Here is a 20,954-nt window from a genome sequence, read left to right on the forward strand (position 1 = left end):
TTCTGTGGCAAGGTGTTAGAGTTAAGCAAGCATTAATCACGCGTAACAGAGAGAGAGAGAGAGAGAGAGAGAGAGAGAGAGAGAGAGAGAGAGAGAGAGAGAGAGAGAGAGACTATAGAGAGATACTGAATGCATCTGCAAGGGGTGTTGACATTCCCAGTAGCAGAGACCCAGGAGATGCCAGAGGGCAGTGAGGAGTTCTTGTACCACTGAACTGAATGTGCAGCTGGAAATACTCTCCAATGTATGAACTGGCCATCCTAGTCCTAAAGTGCTGGCAGGAAATGCCTTCCTTCAGGCATTGCCTTCAGAAGTGTGGAGCTTGGCTTGCCTTTTCTGCCTTTGAATAGTCCATTAATCAGGATTAGTGAAAGATGCTCAGTCACCTGTGAAACATAAGCTCTTCATTGTTAGAAAGCACTGGTGCGATGCACAGTTTCTTAAAAACCCATGGACACAAACAAATACCTATTTTCTCATGAATTTTTCTCTTGAGAGCCTTTTAATGTTAAACAATCACCGCTTTCCCCTTTTTTTTCTCCTATAGTCTTCTCGGTCTCTGTATTTCACTATGACATGGAAATGCATCCCCTCCCCCTCCCCACAGTAGTCTGTGTTGTGTGCCTGGCTTCTTCCTCACTACCAGTCCTCAGAGGGTACAAGGCTGGATTAAAGGGTCTTTCTAAAAAAAGGATGGTTAACTGGAGGTCCAGAGTTCCAGAAGTTTCATACATAATGTCGATATGCTTCAGATTCTTTCCCCCTGACTATTAGCACCTCTTACATCAGGAGAAACATAGAATAGATTTGGGTGGGAGAAACTACATACTGAAAAAGATTTCATCAAGTAGGTTGAGCATTGAGAGACCACAAACAATGTCAATGTCTAAGATTTCTTAACTCCAGGATCAGGCTTTTCCCTTTTGTAAAGACTTCTTGATTCCCTTCACTAACCTTGGCCCCATCAGAGATGAACTTGACTTGAAGGGGTGCGCATATTCACGGAAGATATCCACTGTTTTGCATGAATATCAAACATTAATAACATACCTTCTATGTGTATAGATTATGTGATTAAATGTTTACAAAACCATGGAACCTAGTAAAGTGAAACTTTTATCATGCAATATTTCTTATCCATTTTAGTTAATGATAAGCTTCTAGAATAGTACTTAGAACCTACTAGGTGATTATGAAATATTTATTGAATGTTGAATCATTGATAAAATAAAAACCTAGCTGGTACAAGTCCCTGGACACATATACAGCAGTGAACTACCTTGTCTGGCCTCAGTGAGAGAAGATGCAACTAACCCTCTAGAGGCTTGAGGTCCCAGGGAGTGGGGAGGTTTGGTGGAGTAGGAGGTTGGGGGAGACATCCTCTTGGAGACAGGTGAGGAGGAATGGATGAAGAACTGTCCAAGGGAGGACTGGAAGGGACATAACAATTGGACTTTGTAAAAAAAAAAAAAAAAAACCAAAGATAATTAAAAACAAAACAAACAAAAAGATATAAACTATGTTGGTCATGGGAAAGAAGGAAAGAAAGAAAGAAAGAAAGAAAGAAAGAAAGAAAGAAAGAAAGAAAGAAGAAAGAAAGAGGAAAGAGAGAAGGGGAAGAAAGAAAGAAAGAAAGAAAGAAAGAAAGAAAGAAAGAAAGAAAGAAGAAAGAAAGGGGGAAGAGAGAGGGGAAAGAAAGAAAAAGAAAGAGAGGGGGAAAGAAAGAAAGGGGGAAAGAGAGAGGGGGAAGAAAGAAAGAAAGAAAGAAAGAAAGAAAGAAAGAGGAAAGAGAGGGGGTAAAGAAAGAAAAAGAAAGAAAGAAAGAGGGGGAAAGAAAGAAAGAAAGAAAGAAAGAAAGAAAGAAAGAAAGAAAGAAAGGGGGAAGAGAGAGGGGAAAGAAAGAAAAAGAAAGAGAGGGGGAAAGAGAGAGGGGGAAAGAAAGAAAGGGGGAAAGAGAGAGGGGGAAGAAAGAAAGAAAGAAAGAAAGAGGAAAGAGAGAGGGGGAAGAAAGAAAGAAAGAAAGAAAGAAAGAGGGGGAAAGAAAGAAAGAAAGAAAGAAAGAAAGAAAGAAAGAAAGAAAGAAAGAAAGAAAGAAAGGGGGAAAGAGAGAGGGGAAAGAAAGAGAGGGGGAAGAGAGGGTGGAAAGAAGGAGAAAGAAAGAAAGAGAGAGGGGGGAAAGAGAGAGAGGGGAAAGAAAGAAAGAAAGAAAGAAAGAAAGAAAGAAAGAAAGAAAGAAGAAAGAGAGAGAGAAAGGAGGACCAAGCCAATGCACTGCTAATCCTGGTATTTGGGAATGACTTGAACATCTTTTTGCCTTATTAAGCCTTGGTACAATGGTAGAAATGTATTCCCCATTGCTTTGCTTCTTTTGCCCATTTGCTGGTTATGTTTTGAGCCGAATGCTTGAGTTACATCCAGTCTCATCTCTACGGTGCTTATAGTCTATAAGGGAGATGAGAAAGGGGTGAATTCTGTAGTCTGGTTGATTTTGGAAGATGGCAGAAGTATGGATGAAGGGAAGCAAACATTGCAGATAGAACAGCCATGATGACGGGATGGTAAGTGTAAGGGGTCAAATTAGAGAATGTTCCATTGAGAGATCATTTGAACAGCAAGCAAGGAAAGGAAATTGTTGTCTATGTGGATGGAACAGGGTTCCAGGCAGTGAACCCAAAAAGTAGAGTTCTGACAGGCAATAGGAGTTCTAGAAACAAGAAGAAGGCAACTATGACTGGAGCAGAGGGAGGAAGGAGGAACAGAAAACACATTTTGAGAGGGAAAGGGGTGAGAAGTCACATGACCCGTGTGACAGCTGGCACTTTAGCTTCTATTCTGAGGGACATGGGGATCTGCGGCAGAAATTTGAGGGGCATGTTTTATTTGACTGGCTGGGTGGGGGGAGAGAAGCAAAGATGAATAGCAGCCAGGAGAGTAAAGAACCTTCTATAGCAACTCAAGACAGAAGTGAGGGATGGTGTCAGCTCTGAGGGGACCAGTAGAGAGCCCTGAAGGGATAGTGTCACATCCTGGATGCATCTTAGGGTAGACTGACAACAGGCTTTTCATGATAGTCTGGGTGAGCTATCTGGGAGGAAGAAAGGAGTCACAGATGTCTATCTAAGCCTGAACACTTATAAAGTATAAATTGTCAACAGCAAAGGAATGGAAGGCTACAGAGAGAACAAACCTTTGAGGAGGACCATCAGCTCAGTGTTGTATGTATGTTGAGATGATTCAGGAGGAGGTCTCTGGAGTTTGAAAGTTAGGTCTGTGCTTGATATAAAGTTTTGAGTTCACAGGTAGGTGAACTCCATCAGGTGATGAATCAGATTTCCATCACAGTGAATACAGAGGAAAAACCCACAGGGACACTGAGTTAAGGAGGAGGGGCGGCTCTGGGAAATGGACTGACACAGAACCCATATTGCTGCAGCATCTTCAAAGACGAATGAGGAGCTGAGAAAGGATGACGAGCATTGGTAATTGCTGGTATTTTCAGGAGTTGGTTTATACGGCAATAGGATGGAGGCGCCTTGAGAAGATGGAGGGAAGTCACTTGGAAAAAGCCAGCCAAGTAAAGACTTTCAGAGGCAGGGGAAGGACGATTCTATGGCTATGCCACCATGGAGACTGAAGATGGATTCTCACGAACTGAATGAAGAAAGTCAGTGTGGGCAGAGTACCTACAGCTGGGCGACATGCTTCCATGAAGATTCTCTTCAGATTGTCCCGGTTCTTGGATGCCAGGAACAAGGTTTTTGACTTAGAATGAATGGAAAGGAGAAGGTGTGAGAGCCTGGTGTGGTGGGATAGTCTCCAAAGGGACAGGAGAGTGAGTGGATTAAAGCATTGTATGGTGTCAGGAGAGTATCTAGTACCATCCGATGTTCCGGTCCAGAAGGTGTCAGTGTGTCTTCTAGCATCAGCATGTCTGCCTGACTGCCTGGTGAAGTTGAATTCAGCCTAGTCAGCAGTTCTGCGGAATGAACTGAATGAATTAAGAGATGGGCCAGGGAGTCCAGACTGGGTTCAAACAATGACTCTAGAAATGATGAGGGTAATAATGGTTGTTGAGTAGTGGGGGTCAGGATTTTCTCTAGGAGTGGTTAATTTCTCTAGGTATAAAACAACCCAGACTTTTCTCAACCAGAAAAGCATGCCTTCTTGTTTGATGGAACTAAAGGCAAGGCTGGAATGAAGCCACCATTTAGATTGCAGTCTGGTTTGCAGTTTTGTTCTCCATTCCTTTTCGAATGTGCTGGAATCCCGAAGGACAAGTTAGCACAGAGCATGATTCTCCAGAGAGCAAAAGTATTCATATCCTTTGCCCAGTTTGCCCAGTTATTTTCTTGATATTTAAGCATTTAATTTCCCCATTATGTGAATACATAATATGTAGTCTGTCAATTTCTTACTAGACTTGAGGTTTGCATATATTCCCCCACACTCTTGGACTGCCTCTTAATCTATGTTATTTCATTTTCAATGCAGAAGCTTTTAAATTTGCTGCAATACTATTCTTTGTTGTTGTTGTTGTTGTTATTTTTTTTTTTAATGCTTCAATGTTGTGTCCCAGAAGTTCTTGCCTACACCAACATTTCTTTTGGTAGTTTTTCATTATTTCTGTCTTTACTCCATTTTGCATTGATTTTTGTATATGGTGTGAGACAGAAGTTTTATTGAATTCTCAGCATGTGAAAGCTAGCTTTCCAAACTATATTAACTGACAAGATAATATCGTTGTGTTTTCTTGGCACCTTTAATGAAGTTAATTGACTACAGATGTGTATGTTTATTTTGAGTTTCTTATTGTTCCATTGGTTAATGAGTTGGTTTTTATGCCAGTACCATACTGTTTTTATTATAATCACTTTCTAATACATTTTAAAAATAAATAAGTGTGATTCATAAAGCTTTTTTTTTTCCCTCAAGATAGTTTTACTAATCAAGGTCTTTGTGATACCTGGTAAATTTAAGGAATGTTTCTTCTATTTATATGAAAAATATAATATGATAGGTATTGTATCAAATATTATAATGATTAGAGGAATGAGAACAATAACAATTCTCCCAATTAATGAACATGGGGCATTTTTCTACTGATCATGTTTTCTTCTTTATTTTTACATTGTTGGTTAAGTCTATTCCCACAGTTTTTTTTCCTGTATGTGTTCTTTCTTTTGTTTGTTTGGAGGACTATTATAAATGGGATTATTTCCTTTTAGATAATTTATTATTAGCATACAGTGATAAGGATGCTTTATGTATATTGATTTCATACCATGCAACTTTCTGAATTTTTAAAATACATTTCTAACATCTGTTTGGTAGCAACTTTAGGATTTTTCTACATCAAAGTTTATGATATCATAAATAGAGATAAATTTCAATTTATGTTTCTGCAATTATGTGGTATATATTTATATGTCTCTATTATGTTTATATGCATATGCATGTATATAAAATTATATATAAATATATATAATATATGTATATATATATATCCTTAAACAATCTTGAACATAAAGAAAAGATGAATTATAATTCTTAATTTCAAACTATATAATAAAATTATTGTAATCTGAAGAGCATGGTAGTGTTGTAAAACAGGCCTACATATTGACCAGCAGAAGAGGATAGTTGAAAAGTTTTATGATTCTATACATACATACATTATTTTTTGTAGTTCTAGAGAATCAAACCCAGGGCTGTGAATATGCCAAGCACGTGCTCACCTGCTGAACTGTTTCTGGACCACTAGTTCCTGATTTTGATTAGAATGCATTGAATAATATACTCAGCTTAAGACATCTTTTAGTGATCTTCATAGAACTAAAGGATCTGTTTATTTGGCCTTCTTTCTAAAGCTCTCCCTTGTCCCTTATTTTTTCTATCTGTTTTTTTTTTTTTGACTGATAAGACTTGTAGATTCTGTTCTAAAGTTACAAAATGCATTTCATGTATTATAAAGATGCACATTTTACAATGCGCTACCACAACAGTTTGGGTAGATACTGGTGGTCATTACACAGTGATGTTCCCAAAGGAATTATTTTATTCCCCCTTCTAAATATTGGAATATATAGTTACGTAGTTTTTCAGAATAGATATACACACAGTTTGTATATGTTTTGAACTGTCCACTGGTCAAAAGTAAATTGATTTCATGTTTACCAATTATTTGATTAGCTATAAAATTCTAGGCTCAAATTCTTGTCCCCTCTGGGCTTTGAAGACACTGACCACTAACTATGTTCTAGACCCAGATGAGATATTCCCAGGTCAACCCGAGTCATTTCTTTGCTTATTGGGTCAGGAAGCTGTGATTCATGTTGTGAGTGAGAAAATTCCTCTGTTGTACCTATGAGTTCTGGTTATTGCCTTGTTTAATAGTGTAAGTCTTTAACGGGTTTTTAAATGTTTAGTGGAATTTTCTGTTAAATTTGTATCATCTTATTCCACGTGGTGTTGTTTTGATTTCCTCTTCTACCTTCTTGTTTTTGTCCTTCTTTACTTGCATGTCTTTAATACCAACATCTTTTTCTTTTAGACTTAGTCTCAGTCTATTGCCTAGGTTGGTTTCAAACTCATAAATCCCCTGCAACAACCTCTCAGATACCTAGGGTCACTGACATTACACGACTCTAACTGGCTTTGGCTGCCTTTCTTCCTTTCTCCTTTCCTGCAATGTGTACTGCCATGTGGTACAATCATATGCATAGGGGATACAAAACATGCATTGGGGAGTATGTATGTTTTGGGACTCACATGCATGTGAATACATGTGGAAGCCTGAGATTGGCATCAGGTATCTTTCTCAGTTGAGAGAGGGTCTGTCATTTGAACACACATTGAGTTTACACCAGCGATCCTCTTTCTTTTCCTCTTGATGGTAGGGATTACAGATGGGCTTGTCCATGACTACTGGGGAATCTAAGTCTCAGGCTTCAGGTTGGCAGAGCAGATGCTTCATCTGTGGCTGTCAGCAGCACATCCGGTGGCAAGCTGAATTTGCTTTCTCTGTTTAGAATATGTGAGAAACAGAATCTGAAAGGGGGGAAGAATCCACCCATGTGGTGCTAACCTCGCTGTAATTTTCTTCCATGTTTCACATGAAAAGGCATACATATAAACTGCTCTTCCATTCTCCTTTGCTTTGTCTGCAGTGGTTGTCCATAAGTCTATTTTCTCCCTTTCTTCCTTGTCCAGTAGTCCATGGTTGGCCTATTTGGATTGTTCATAGGCATCAGTAAGTCCAAGTTAGCATGGGCAGCTGGCCAGAGCTTGCCATATGGTTGTGTAATCTTGTCCCCGTGTGATGCGTCCCCTCACTCTGAGTGAGCTGATGTGGTTCTGGGTCAGTAGATGGAGAATTTCATCTTACAAGCAAGTCTCTGGGCTAAGGGAAGCAGGTGACAGGGCGACTTACTCTGCTTGGTCCGGACGGAGCTGCCTTCTAGATTAACATTTTCATCTTCTTTGTGTGTGTGTGTGTGTGTGTGTGTGTGTGTGTGTGTGTGCGTGTGTATGCATGTGTGTATGTGTGTGCAAGTGCGTGTACAGAGGACAATGTTGGGTTCCTTCCTTGGGTGCTCTTCATGCTATACACTCTATATATTAATCATTTAACTAACTAATTTTTGATAGAGGGTCTCTCAGTGAATCTGGAGCTCACTGACTGACTAGATTAGCCAGGGCACTCCAAGGATTGTTCTATCCTCCTACTCAATGCTGCATGGCCACAACTGTGCCAGCTTTTATATGTGTATGCATGTGTGTGTGTATGTATGTATGTATGTATGTATGTATGTATGTATGTTAGAGATCCAAATTCAGGTGCTCATGCTGAGCTGTTTCCCTAGCCATTAGGTTTCTTTGCTTCCTCACTAATGTCTCCATCTGGCATCAGAACTTTGGGGCAAGAAGTTCCTTGCACAATCACCCACAACTTTAGCCACCAGGTTTATTGAGTGATCTGACCAGGATATGGTCCTATACTGAATGGCCCCGTGGTGGTCACCCAGGTGGTTTGTGATGAGAAATTTCTGCCTTCTAGAAAGTTTCTTTCGGCCTCTCCATGGGGCTTGTGATTTCCTTTGTTCTAATTTCTGGAGACTGCCCCATCTGCCTCTGTCCACACAGACAGAAGAAGCACATGGTCTGGTCTTTCTCCTTCCTTCTAAAAACAAACAAACAAACAAACAAACAACCCTCCTGTTTGGTTCACTTGAAATAACATTTTACATTTATAGAGATTATTTAATAGAGGTTTGCTGTAAGCCACAGCAAAAGCCCAACGAGCTGGATAATCAAAATGGTCTTAGTCCTATATTATGCAAGGGAAATTCAGACCAAATTAAAATTTGTATTCTGAAATGATTTGAGATACCTTTTCTGAGACAGGGTGTGGTGGTTTGAATGAGAATGGTCTTTATAGGCTCATATATTTGAATTTCAAAAGGCATTCCCAATTAACATTCTCTGCTTTGTCCTTGTGTTTCCAGATGTGACTCCCCAAATAATGCTCCAGCAGCCATGCCTGCTGCCATGCTCCCTACCATGTGGGTCATGGACTCTAGTCCTCTGAAACTGTAAGCCCCAACTTTCTTCTAGAAACTGCTCCAGTCCCGATGTATTATCATAGCAATAGAAAAGTAACTAAGACACAGGGCCTTACTATGAAGCCTTTGCTGGTATGGAGCTCGCTATGTTGACCTGGCTAGGCTGGAACTCATAGAAATTGGCCTCTCTCTGCCTACTGAGTGCTGGGATTTAAGGTGTGCACCACCATGCCCAGCTCAGATACTTGCTGAGAAAACCCATTCAGATGTATAGCGACCTGAGTCTTTGCAATGGAATGTGCATATACACATTTAGACATACAGGTGATCATAAACACACACACACACACACACACACACACACACACACACACACACACACACACACAACACAGGAGGGCCATCATTTTTCAAGTTTCCCCTAACCTAACCATTCCAGCACATGTAGGTCCCCAGAGAGTGAGTGGATATTTTTTTTCTACCTGTTTCCATGGTGAGTCATTAATGTTTCTGTCCTTCTAGGATATCGGGACCCAATGAACTGTCCTTCTAGGACATCGGGACCCAATGAACTGTTACTGCACACACCAAGCGTTTCTTTGTTGCTGGCACCACACTCTACCCACTTGGCTTTCCTTTGCGATACATCGCTCTTTGTCCTCCTTCCGGTTAAATTAAGTTACTCATTGTCTTACCTGACAATAGTATCCATTTCTAGCGATCCTTTCCAATCTCTGCTGTCTGGGCTTTCCAAGCTCTCTGCTGGCTTCCCTGCCTCTGCCTCCAGAGGGTTCTTTCCCACTTCTTGCTTTGATGGTGACAATACTGGGCCCTTCTCATGGACACATCCATGTTCTTTTCCTCATTGCCTTGTGCCTGACACTGCGCTATGCATTCGGGCAGTAAGGTCAAAGGGTACCAATAGTCTACAGTCAGTTGAAAGAAAGGTGAGCAAGGGGGTGCCCCCCTGGAGTTCACTGGAAATTGGCCGTTTTCTCACTCTGGAACACAGTTCTGGGTTCATTAAGGAACAGTTATAACAGGAAGTTATTTCGTTACTATTTTCAAAAGGAATTACTCACCCGTTTTTATTGGTAACAGCATGGAGACATTCTGGACAGCTGACTGAGAAACAAGTCCTCAGCATTTGCTGTAGCCTCCGCCCTGAGTCTTGTCCCTTTGCCTTTGCTCTTTGCTTCCACTTCTTACTCCAAGGTCCAACCCAGCAGAAACTTTCCATTCTGCTACATTTGTTGTGTATATATAGGCCTTTTCCTTTTCTATGTCTTTCCTTATAACAATCTTTCTCCAAGGGGCCCCTACTTTTGTTTTCCAAACCCTTCAAGGCCAACTGTAAATGCTACTTTGTTTTTGATAGTTCTAACCATTGTCACACTACAGATAACTGGACCCATCTTTGATTCTTGTGTTTACAATAGCGTATCTCACCATGATCATGATCATGATCATGAGTGCACACTCATTTTTATAGACTCTAAGAATACATCACTAACATTTGAACCCCAGATAGTGCTAGACAACTAATACTATGGTTAGGATCTATATTTATATTCTTGCCACTTATTTGTCTTATTTGGGGGGGGTGACACCAGGGAATCCCCCCCAGGTTCCTTGGGCTGTGTCTAAGATCCACAGTTGTCACTAAGCTGCTGCCACTTTTCCTGAGGTGTACAACAACTCTCTCAGTCACAGGCATCAGGTTGACTGTTACCCCTTCCTGCAAGCTACTTAAAAGCAAGCATTGATGATCAGTGAGATGGCTCAGAGAGTAGAAGCACTTCTGCACCAGCCCGGCAACCTAAGTCCTGTATCCTGGACCTACATAAATGTGGAAGGAGAGAACTGACTTTACCATGATGTCCTGAGCACCATAGCACATGCCCCTCCTCCAACATCACGTACGCACGCGCGCACACACACACACACACACACACACACACACACACACACACACATCACTGATAAATTAAAAATATTTAAAAGCAGGCACTGAGAAAGCTAGTGTTTCCTTTTTTCACAACTTTTCAGAAGCTTTTGGGAGCTCAAATACAGCTTCATATGACAACCAATGAGGGCATCTTATTGATAGTAAGTGAAGTTTTACATACTGTAAATATTCTGAAACACTCCCCACCAAACGGCTCTGTGGCTGTCTCCAGTCACAGATGGGTGCTGGACACTTTCTGCTCATTAATTCCTTTTACCTCACATTAGATACATGGCAGCTTGTGTGAAGCAGAAGTCAGAAGTGTTTCTGCAAAGGACCAGATACTAAATATAGGCTTTGCAAGTACTATGTCTTTATCATAGATAATCCATTCTGCCACCGTAGCGTCAAATTAGCTGCATATAACATGTAAACAAACGGTCATGGCTGCACCCCAATAAAACTTTACTTAAACAACGAGGGGTCATCAAGGGCTGTAATTTTCCAATCCCTAATGGAAAGACAAAGACAAAATGTGCTCTGCCCATTAACACCATCACCCAGGACACAACTGAGTTTTCTCTAATTTTCTAAAACGCACTGAGCAGGAAATGGCTACATTGACGACAGAGCGATCTAATTTAATCATTGTGATAATGGTGGCTCACACTGCATGTGCTGTGTGCCAGGCATTTTGCTAAGCACTTTACATGTTTTATATGATCTGTAAAGTGAGTGCTCTCATTATTCCCATTTACAGTTCACGGACCTGAGTCACAGATAGCATAAATAGACTGCTATGCTCATACATTGAACTGGATGTCCAATTCTAGGTTCCTTGGGCTGCCATGTGGATGGGAAAAGATGTCATTAAACTGAGAGGAGGGGCATGAGGTTTATTCTCAGTAGTCTAGATTAAGCTCCCAAGGCTGCGCTGGAACATAGCACATTACCACTGAGCCTCACCTCTCTTGCCTATGAGAAGCAATTAGCCTTAGCATCTGCCCTTCTCCCTGTGAGATTGGTGTCAGGGTAGAAGGCTACATGAGTGTGTTCTCTGAACAGTGAGCATTCTGTACATGTTATTAGTGTGTGTTCGCATCCAGATTAGTCTTTTCTTACATGAAATGTCAACCTTTTAAGTGAGAGTCTTTCAACTAGAAAAGCTTTGCCTTTTGACTACTCTGCTACTGAGTCAACTCCGTCTCTCTGCTCCCACAACGCTTGCTTCTCTAGGGTTTTGATCTGCTGTATCTAGATTTGAGACTCTCTCCTCACTACCTCATTATTATGGGAAAGGAAGCAAACATGTACATACATACACAAATACATATACACACATATGCATACATGCACACACACAAATGCACATACACACACAAATGCACACACCCACCCATCCACCCACACTCATACAGGCAAGCACATCTATGCTAAGCGTGGGGGGGGGGGAAGGGGAAGGGATGAGATGGAGAGAATGCATGGTTAGGTTTACACAGCCCAGCGATCATCCTCGTGTAGCTAAGTCTTATGAATGGTTGACTAGACTAGCACAGTTTCAAGACAACCATATAATTTCCTTCATCCCCTCAGCATGGCATCTGACTAAATTCTGGTAGCTCAATCACTGGGATTAGCTACTCCAAGTTTCCTCATCTTGGTGGGTAAATAAAACAGAAGAATGGAAGTAACCCTGAATTTGTCCTTTCTAACCAGGCAAAGTCCATCATGATACTGTGTTCATAAAAATTTCCATTTATTTATTTTTCAGTATTCGTATTCTATATTAGCTCTCCTTCATATTTATTAAAAAAAAATCTATAACCATTCGATGAAGCAGCCAAGGTTCTTCAGGAAAACAGGACTCTAGGGCTTATGTATATTTCTGTCTGTCTATCTAGTTATCTCCTTCCATCCATTCATCATGTATTAAAGATTTTTAAGTCTTTGTGTTTATATGATATGTGCTTGCTTATACAGTGTGTATGTTGCTGTGTGTGAGTACAATGGATTCTGGGGATTTGAACTTACAACCAGAAGCTGTGTATAAAGCACTTTATTCACGGAACCATCTTCTCACCCCATCTAAGATTAGCTTTTGAAGGATTGCCTCATGCACTGGGAAATATGAAATCTGCAGNTCAGGCTGGGAGGTCAAAACAGGTAGACTTTGTGTTACTATTGTAAGGCAGTAGTCTTTCATAGAGACCTCCCGGTCTTTGCCCTCAAAGCCTTTAACAGGTGGGGCAGGTCCCACACACCCAAAGAAGTGAATTCAGTCTAAGTCAATGTCATTTAAAAATGGTAATTACCTCTAAGAACACTTTCACAGACCCATCAAGATTAGAAACTGACCAACAACTGCATCTGATCTTCCAGCCTAGTTGGTGCATACAATTAGCCATCACATATGGTAAATTACCACATTCTGTCTGTAATCCTGAACTAGAGAGAAAAGCTAGAGTTTGAGTAGATATGGTGGAAGGTTTGCAGGGTACTGAGCCTTGCCACTCACTTACTGGTAGCTGTTCCCTTAGTTTGATTTCAGCGTATAGCATGTACATTAATGTAAATAATATTCGTGGTTAAAAATAGAGATGATAACTAGGTGCATTATTTGAGATATCCAAGGAATCCTAAGGAGTCCCTTTCAGCCTCATCTTTTAGGGCTGTGAATTTTGTTATGTTCAATAAAGTAGACGCCACTATTTTTCATTTAAAAAAACAAAACCCAGGGAGAATAAAGAGGAAGAAAGATGGTCACAGTTTGTTTTCATCAAAATCTTGGTGTTCTAGCTTCAGTGATATTTGGGGTGATTTCAGATACTCTCTGTAGTCATTGGAAGTAAAACAAGTCAGTCAACAGGAAGTCCGTTGACAACATGCTTGGAGAGGTGACTGACGAAAGAAAGCAGGACTGTACCTAAACAGTTCACAGTGAATGGACTTAGTGAATGCTGGTTTCACTAAGAACACTACAATTACAAAACTTCTCTGGCCCAAATTGTTTTGAACCTGCACTGATGCAGTATGTTATAATAGCCATATTTATTATAGTGTTTTGTGATGTTCAGGTTTGGGTTAATTGAGAAATACATTTAGGAGGAGCAGCAATTCCCTTACATTTAGATTTTATTTCATATTCTGAAAACACATAATAAGGGAACTATAGCCCCAAAGTAAAAAATGAAATTAAGCTATCTTTATCTAGTCTCATATTTAATCTTTTATGCAGCATCTTTGTCACTATTTGATTATCTCCCAATGACAAAATATATTTATAACTACCTTTTGCTCAAAGTATATATATATATATATATATATATATATATATATATATATATCCAAAAGAATTACATCTACCATTCAACATAATGGAAAACATTGAATTGAGACTTCTTGAAATCTAAAAGTGTTTATTATCAATTTCCTTTGCTGGTATTACAAATGCTAAGTGCTATTGGAAGCCCATTGAAAACAACTGTAAGTACTGGATAACATGTTGAAAACTATCTTTAACAATGCATCACTGAGCTGGCAAAAGAGTACAGCATTGTAAAAGAACAAAAGGATGTGAAAACAGGAGCCCTGGGAGCCAAGAGCATCTACTAATGTTTCTAAGACCTGACAGCATCAAGATTCCCATTCTGACCTGCACACAGAACAGGAGAACAGCTTTACATAAGTCTGAAGCTCCATGAGCTACGCCCTGGAGTGACATTGGAGTGAATGGGAAATAAACCCGACATAGGGAGGAACACTAACCAAACTTGCCTAATGCAACTTTGGCTGAGAATAGAGGAAAAGATGCACGTTTAATATGTGGGTATCCCAAGATAATCTACTGTGTGCTTGCTTCAAGATGGAGGTTATCCGTGACTTCTGTAGCAACCACAGCCAGGATTCTTCAATGTGGACCTAGGGAGAGAGTGATGACAGAAATCTAGGAAAGACAGTTCACAAGTTGATACTGGAGAATGGAACTCTATGTTGGTTCTTAAGAATTTCTCACTAAAAAGATTTCAAAGGACGCATGTCATAATCAGAAACCATAGAGCAAACATGAAATGCCTTGCACAAGCCACCAGGAGTGTGAGAAAAGTAAGATAAGCTTGTAGAACCAGACTCAGGGGCTTTAACCGGGGGTCCTTTTGACACGGAAGCTGATAGGTGCGTATGAAATAGATGTAAGGAATAAAAGAAGACGTTGAAGTTAGCAACAAGGAGGAAGATGAACAGCTGGATGAACAGACTAGAAGACAATAAAAACAGTCTTTGAAAATAAAATAGTATAACTATGGTGGTGAAAAAAGTTATAGATGGGCCAACAGTGGAATGAATGGAGCACTAGAAAAATTATTTAACTGAAGAATATATGTGTGCACACACATGTGCACACACACACACACACACACACACACACACACACACACCTGTCAGGATTAGTTTCAGTGTAGTGTATGGAAGTACCACCATTTTAACCAGGGGTACATAAGACCACAGAGCAGAGAAAGTAAACACAATTTTCAGAGAGCATAATGGCTACATAGCTCCTAGAGATGTTGAAAGACTGCAGACATTGGATTTAGAAGCTTGAGATATGCAAGCAGAAATGGAGAAAAAAAGAAATCCCCGGCATGGACCCATATGGTGATGTGAGCAGAACATCGAGAGTGAACAGCTTACCTTGAATACAGCTGGAGAACAGACAGATACTTCAAAGGCAGAGGCACACCAGTTAGAAGCCAGCACATAACTCCAACATAGCAGGAGGACATAACTTCCAAGTTAAAGCACCGATAGGGAAGCCATCTGTCAAGCTAGAATGATGTGATGATGTCAGCAGACAGAAAGTTTCGTGAGCATGTGTGTGTGTGTGTGTGTGTGTGTGTGTGTGCGTGCATCCATGTGTGTGAGACCAAAGAAAATTTGGAACATGCATTTTAAACCTAGGAACTAAGATTCTAGCAATAATGTCTGATCTTGTGTTGGGGCTGGATACTGAGATGAGAAAAACAAGGATGAATTCATGAGACAATGGAGGAAACTAAAATACCGCAGCACAATAATGATTTATGGATTGGGAGACAGATGAAGAAGAGGCAAGGTGTCATGTGAATCTGGCATCCTTTGCAACCTTTCTGTGTGTCTGAGTGTTATCTGATTGTCAATGTATCTGAAGAACTGGTTTGGGCTCACCTAGGAATCTCACTTTTTTTTTTTTCAGGAATAGGGACATAAATCCCCCCCCCCCACACACACACACACAAGGTTTCTCTGTATAGCCCTGGCTGTCCTGGAACTCACTTTGTAGACCAGGCTGGCTTCGAACCCAGAAATCCACCTGCCTCTGCCTCCCAAGTGCTGGGATTAAGGGCATGCGCCACCACCACCCAGCTGGGACATAAATCTTATATATTTGCTTTGTAAGCACTAGATCACATAAGGAATTAAAATTCAATGAGATTTGACTGCCGTAGTCCCAACAAGGATAATTTTTGATGTTGACTGTTCAATAAGTGTTATTTTGACTTTGCTCTAGGTGATATACAGACATATATATGTATATATGTATATGCATATGTATATATAGTTCTTCTTTTAATATTTTTAATTTTTTAAAAAAATGTAGGGATGATTTTGCTTCGGATTCAAAGGCCATTTCATTGTTTTGACTTTCAACAATACATATTGCTTTTAAAATTATTCAAAATTTTCTCCAGTAAGACTTTGAGAATAGTCTCATCAACATTCATGATAATTTACCCCTTTTAATTTTTCTCTTGTGGGTGGTATTAATTTTTTTAAAAAAAATCTATTTTGCCAGTTATTTAATAGTTTAGTACCTCACCCAAGTTCACCTGTAAGCATGGCTAATTTTAAAATGTATTTTGAAGGTGAGGCCTCACTCCTTCATGAAGAGCTACAGTCAGAGGCTGTAGAGAGAGGGAGAATCAGTTTTCTCTAGGAATGAGCCCCATGATAGCTTATCCAATCCCAAGGTGTCAGCCCTAAAATCATGCACTTACAAAGCAACACTAATTGGCCCTTTCAGATTAGTGCGAAACAAGAATAATTATGAAGGAAGAGAGCATGAATTTGACAGGGAGTGCGGGGCACGGGAAGAATCAGAGAAGAAGGGATAGAAGTGATATAAATACAGTATTCATGTGTGAAATTCCCCACCAAAATTATAAAAAAATGACTTACGAAAGAGAAAACAACACAGCAAGCAGCCATAAGCTGGTCACGGCTGGTAAAGAGGATGAAATAGTTATTCCAGTTTTGCATGTTGACTTTGAAAGTGATCAGCTTTAATGAGTTACATGTAACAATACTGTCCAGTCTTTTGCATAAACATGTATATGACATTTTATCTTATATTTTCTGGGTATAAGGATGTAGACAATGCCTTTTTAGCCGTCCCGTTTTAGAATACACATGGAGGAAGAACAGAACCCTTTAGAGTGTTGGTGACCGATGAGGTTTCTTGGAACCTACTGCATGCTGATTTTACTAGGCAAGATAATAACTTCAGACGGTCAGCTGCATTCCAGCTCCTATCTCCCTTTAACATGCCCCTCTCTTGTATTCTTGGATCGTAGCACTCCTACATACTGGTTAAGAAGTCGTTAGACTGTACAAAGAAAACTCAGTGGAATTAATTTCCCAGTATCTTCTCTCTTTGATGTGTCACGATAAGGCTCTGTGTAAGTTTTGGTGGCTGGCATCAATTCAAAGAACGCTTCTTGACTTTGGTGTGGGGGAAGAGCAATAAATGAAAAAAATGGTTTTCCTTAAATGGGTTAAAATATGTATTTAAAAAAAAAAGTCTTAAATTGTCTTTCTTCTTATTAGGTGACCTAAGATGGATAATTGGGAGATTTAAGTACAATAGAGAGCTCTTTGAACAGCATCGTGTGTCTGGGTTATCTCGCCTAAAAGCTCAGACAGATATGCCTTTTAAACCAGACTCATCTGAAGTTTTCAAATGGCTGCAGGTGTCTTAGGAGGAGACTAATTTTATTTTCTAATGATTAGAAAGACTGACCAGATCACGAACTCTGAAGATCCTCTTGGTCCTTCATGTCCTGGACAACGTGTTCTGAGTTTCTATTTTCAGTTGGACAGTGGCTTCCTCTTCCTGCTCATTCTGTATCCCCATCTTAAGGCTCAGGAGCATCTCATCTCAGCTTGCTCCTTATAAACTTATGTGCACTCCACCCCTCCATTGCTATTCCTATAATGGTGACTCATCTCTAGGAGAGTATAAGTGAGAAAAGACATGATACATTCTTGGATCTTCAGGAGTTACTTTGTTTATGGTCTTATTAACTTTTTAATAACTGTACTGTGTATAGTAAGTGCTATCCAGCTGGCACTTGACCAATATTTGTGACATGGAATTAAGTTTGGTCTTCAGATAAGTGATAATAAAACACAATATTACAGACACCTTCAACCCAAGAGAAATATGGACTAAAGATTTTCTTTCTTTGGATAGACCCAGAGTTTTGAAAAACAATTTCATATTTAGTTATAAGACATTTTTGATCACAGGTCAAGTTCAATAAGGTAGACTTGAGAAATATGTGGATAATATCTATTAAATTGTTATGAAATAAATATAAATGTGGTAACTACAAAAATTATTGCATCTCTAAGAATGTTGAACTATAAAAATTTAGGCATAGGTAATATTTAATATCTGTTATTTTGTTGAGATATTAAACCTTATTCAGCATGGTTTGTTGATAAGTTTCTTTTCTTGGACACTTGCCTTCCCATCTTTGATTAGTATTCTTCACATGTATCATGAGTCCCTTTCTTTAAAACAGATTTGTTTCTTAGGTCAATTGTAAATGCCAGGATAAATAGTTCACAAGTGGTCCCAGGCAAATTGTGTCCCATTTTTGTTCTCTCTGTTTAACTTGACATTGAGACTACACAAATTCCTTTACATCATACAAACATATTTCTACAACTTTATTTTTCTCATTTGTCTGCGCTTAATTCATTCAATAAAATGTATGATGGCTGCTACTGTCTATAAGAGTGTGAAGAGCTAAAGATGACAAAGGAATAGAGTGCGCTAAAATGCTCCCAGCCAAGGTAACAGAACTGTGCACAGAGTGCTCCCAGCCAAGGTAACAGAACTGTGCACAGAGTGCTCCCAGCCAAGGTAACAGAACTGTGCACAGAGTGCTCCCGGTCAAGGTAACAGAACTGTGCACAGAGTGCTCCCGGCCAAGGTAACAGAACTGTGTACAGAGTGCTCCCAGCCAAGGTAACAGAACTGTGNTCCCAGCCAAGGTAACAGAACTGTGTACAGAGTGCTCCCAGCCAAGGTAACAGAACTGTGCGCAGAGTGCTCCCAGCCAAGGTAACAGAACTGTGCACAGAGTGCTCCCAGCCAAGTAAACAGGGCTGTGCATGGAGTACTCCCAGCCAAATAAGCAGAATTGTGCACAGATGTGCTCCCAGACAAGTGAACAGGACTGTGCACAGACAGCAGGGATGAACAGGAAGAGGAAGGAGGAGGGACTTGAGAGACTGGTCAAAATCCCCCTTTAAATACACTCCTGGGGCTAGGAAGAAGCAGATACTAGGAGGTTGATGGATGAGCAGTCTACCCATTTGGCGAGCTCCAGTTTCAGCAAGACACTGTCAAAAAGTGGAAAGTGATAGGATTCTGGCCTCTGGACACATGCTCATAGCATGGGCACCCAAACCTGCACACACACACACACACACACACACACACACACACCCACAGGCTGTATGTACTCATGAGAAAAAAAAAGTAAAATAGAGTCTTTGGAATCTCATTGACTTTATAACTCTAGGTCCCTGGGAGACACCTGGATTTGAAGATTTGCATTCAGTTAACACTGTAGACTGCATCTATTGCTTTGTTTCAGCTAAACTGTCCCCAAGGATTAGACAGACAAACCAACCAGAAAATTAAAATCAAACAACCCAAATCTTGCTGATAAGAATGAACTGGCACGGCCAGAGAGATTAGAGAAATTCTCTAGACTGCCCTGTGCAAGATTACGCTCCTTGTTTTAAGCTATTCAGCGAAGATTTTTTTTCCCCTGCCATCATTGATGATGCCTTTGTCCCTTCATCAGATTTTCAGCAACAGGAGTTGTTTCCTAAATCCAGCCAGCATGGGTGTTTTCCACCCTCATGGCTGTCTTTATTAAGGCTACTTCCCATTTATCACAAAATTTCCTTTGTCTTTGAAGAAACACAGGTTAAGGCAAAATCAGAGACATTTCATAGAAAGCTGGGCTAACCATTCAAACCCAAGTATGAAGACATAGCTTGTCTAAGCAGGATTTAATTTGAGAGCCAAAATACTAGAAAAATAACAAACTTGGTAATCAGTTTTGGCACTTGAACCCGGGCTGAAATCAACTGCGATGGCACCTTTGCACAACTTTTCACACAAAGTGATTTTAACCTCTGTTATTATACGCTCGCCCCATCTCGGTAGACAGCTCAGCCCCGCACCTCGTGGCCCCCCACGAGCTGTGTAATTTGTGCACTGGGGAATTATTATTCGTGAGTGTTGTTCTGTCCTTCTGCTCCTTTGTCTCAGAGCTCAAGATGCCTATTTTCCTAATAAGAGGCTTCTTTTCACATAGTCATATTTTGTCTTGGCATGGCCCCTCTTTCCATGAAGCAGACGCACAGAGCAAAATCCCAGACGATTTTTAACAAAGCACTTGATTTTTCCCTTCTCTTCTGAATGTTACCTAACTCAAGCTCACCATGCAAGAAAACCCTGGGAAAACTTTAGAGGAAACGGACCATGAAGCTTGATTTAAGGGCTGGTCTCTTGTGTAATTTTGCCCAAGTAGTATAATAATATCTGTCCTTAGCTTCATCTTCACTAAGATGCCATTAGACTCCAACCACATGAGGGACATGATGTGTTGTAGCACACCATGTATGTATACATATTATCACATAAAGTACTAAATAAATGGACCACATCCCTCCGTGTCAGCTCATGTGGTACTGCTCATGGCGATGAGGTTGCTCTGTTCTTGTTCTCTGCATCGGTAGGATGAGCATGTTGTAGGTCTTGTGCTTAGGGAATCCGTTGTTGAAAGGGAGCATGTCCTACAGGAAAGAGCAGTGGGTCTTCTGCAGGGTTACCAGGGACAGGAGGAGCTTCAGATTAGATAGAATGAAGCAATAGTAACCATAGCTGGGGCAACTCTTTGCCCTCGGGCATTAGAAACAAGCTAATTTTCTTGGTCAAGTTCTTTCTTGCTTAAGTTTCCAGCGCGCCACTTCAGGATGAGAAAGTTAAGGGCTTATATTGCTGCTGATGCACAGTGGCATGGATTTAGACCAGCGCCAGGACTGAGGTGAAATGCATAAAGGGTGACCCCCTAGTATTGGANAAAAAAAAAAAAAGTAAGACAAGA

General features: G+C 40.3%; 1 protein-coding gene across 6 annotated transcripts in view; it reads left to right on the forward strand.

The window, feature by feature from the left end:
• Positions 1–20,954, forward strand: part of Esr1 (estrogen receptor 1) — a 356,422-nt gene that overhangs the window by 241,351 nt on the left and 94,117 nt on the right. The window lies entirely within an intron of this gene.

This window comes from Mus pahari, chromosome 21 (assembly GCF_900095145.1).
Source record: "Mus pahari chromosome 21, PAHARI_EIJ_v1.1, whole genome shotgun sequence".
In the NCBI taxonomy this organism is placed as follows: domain Eukaryota; kingdom Metazoa; phylum Chordata; class Mammalia; order Rodentia; family Muridae; genus Mus; species Mus pahari.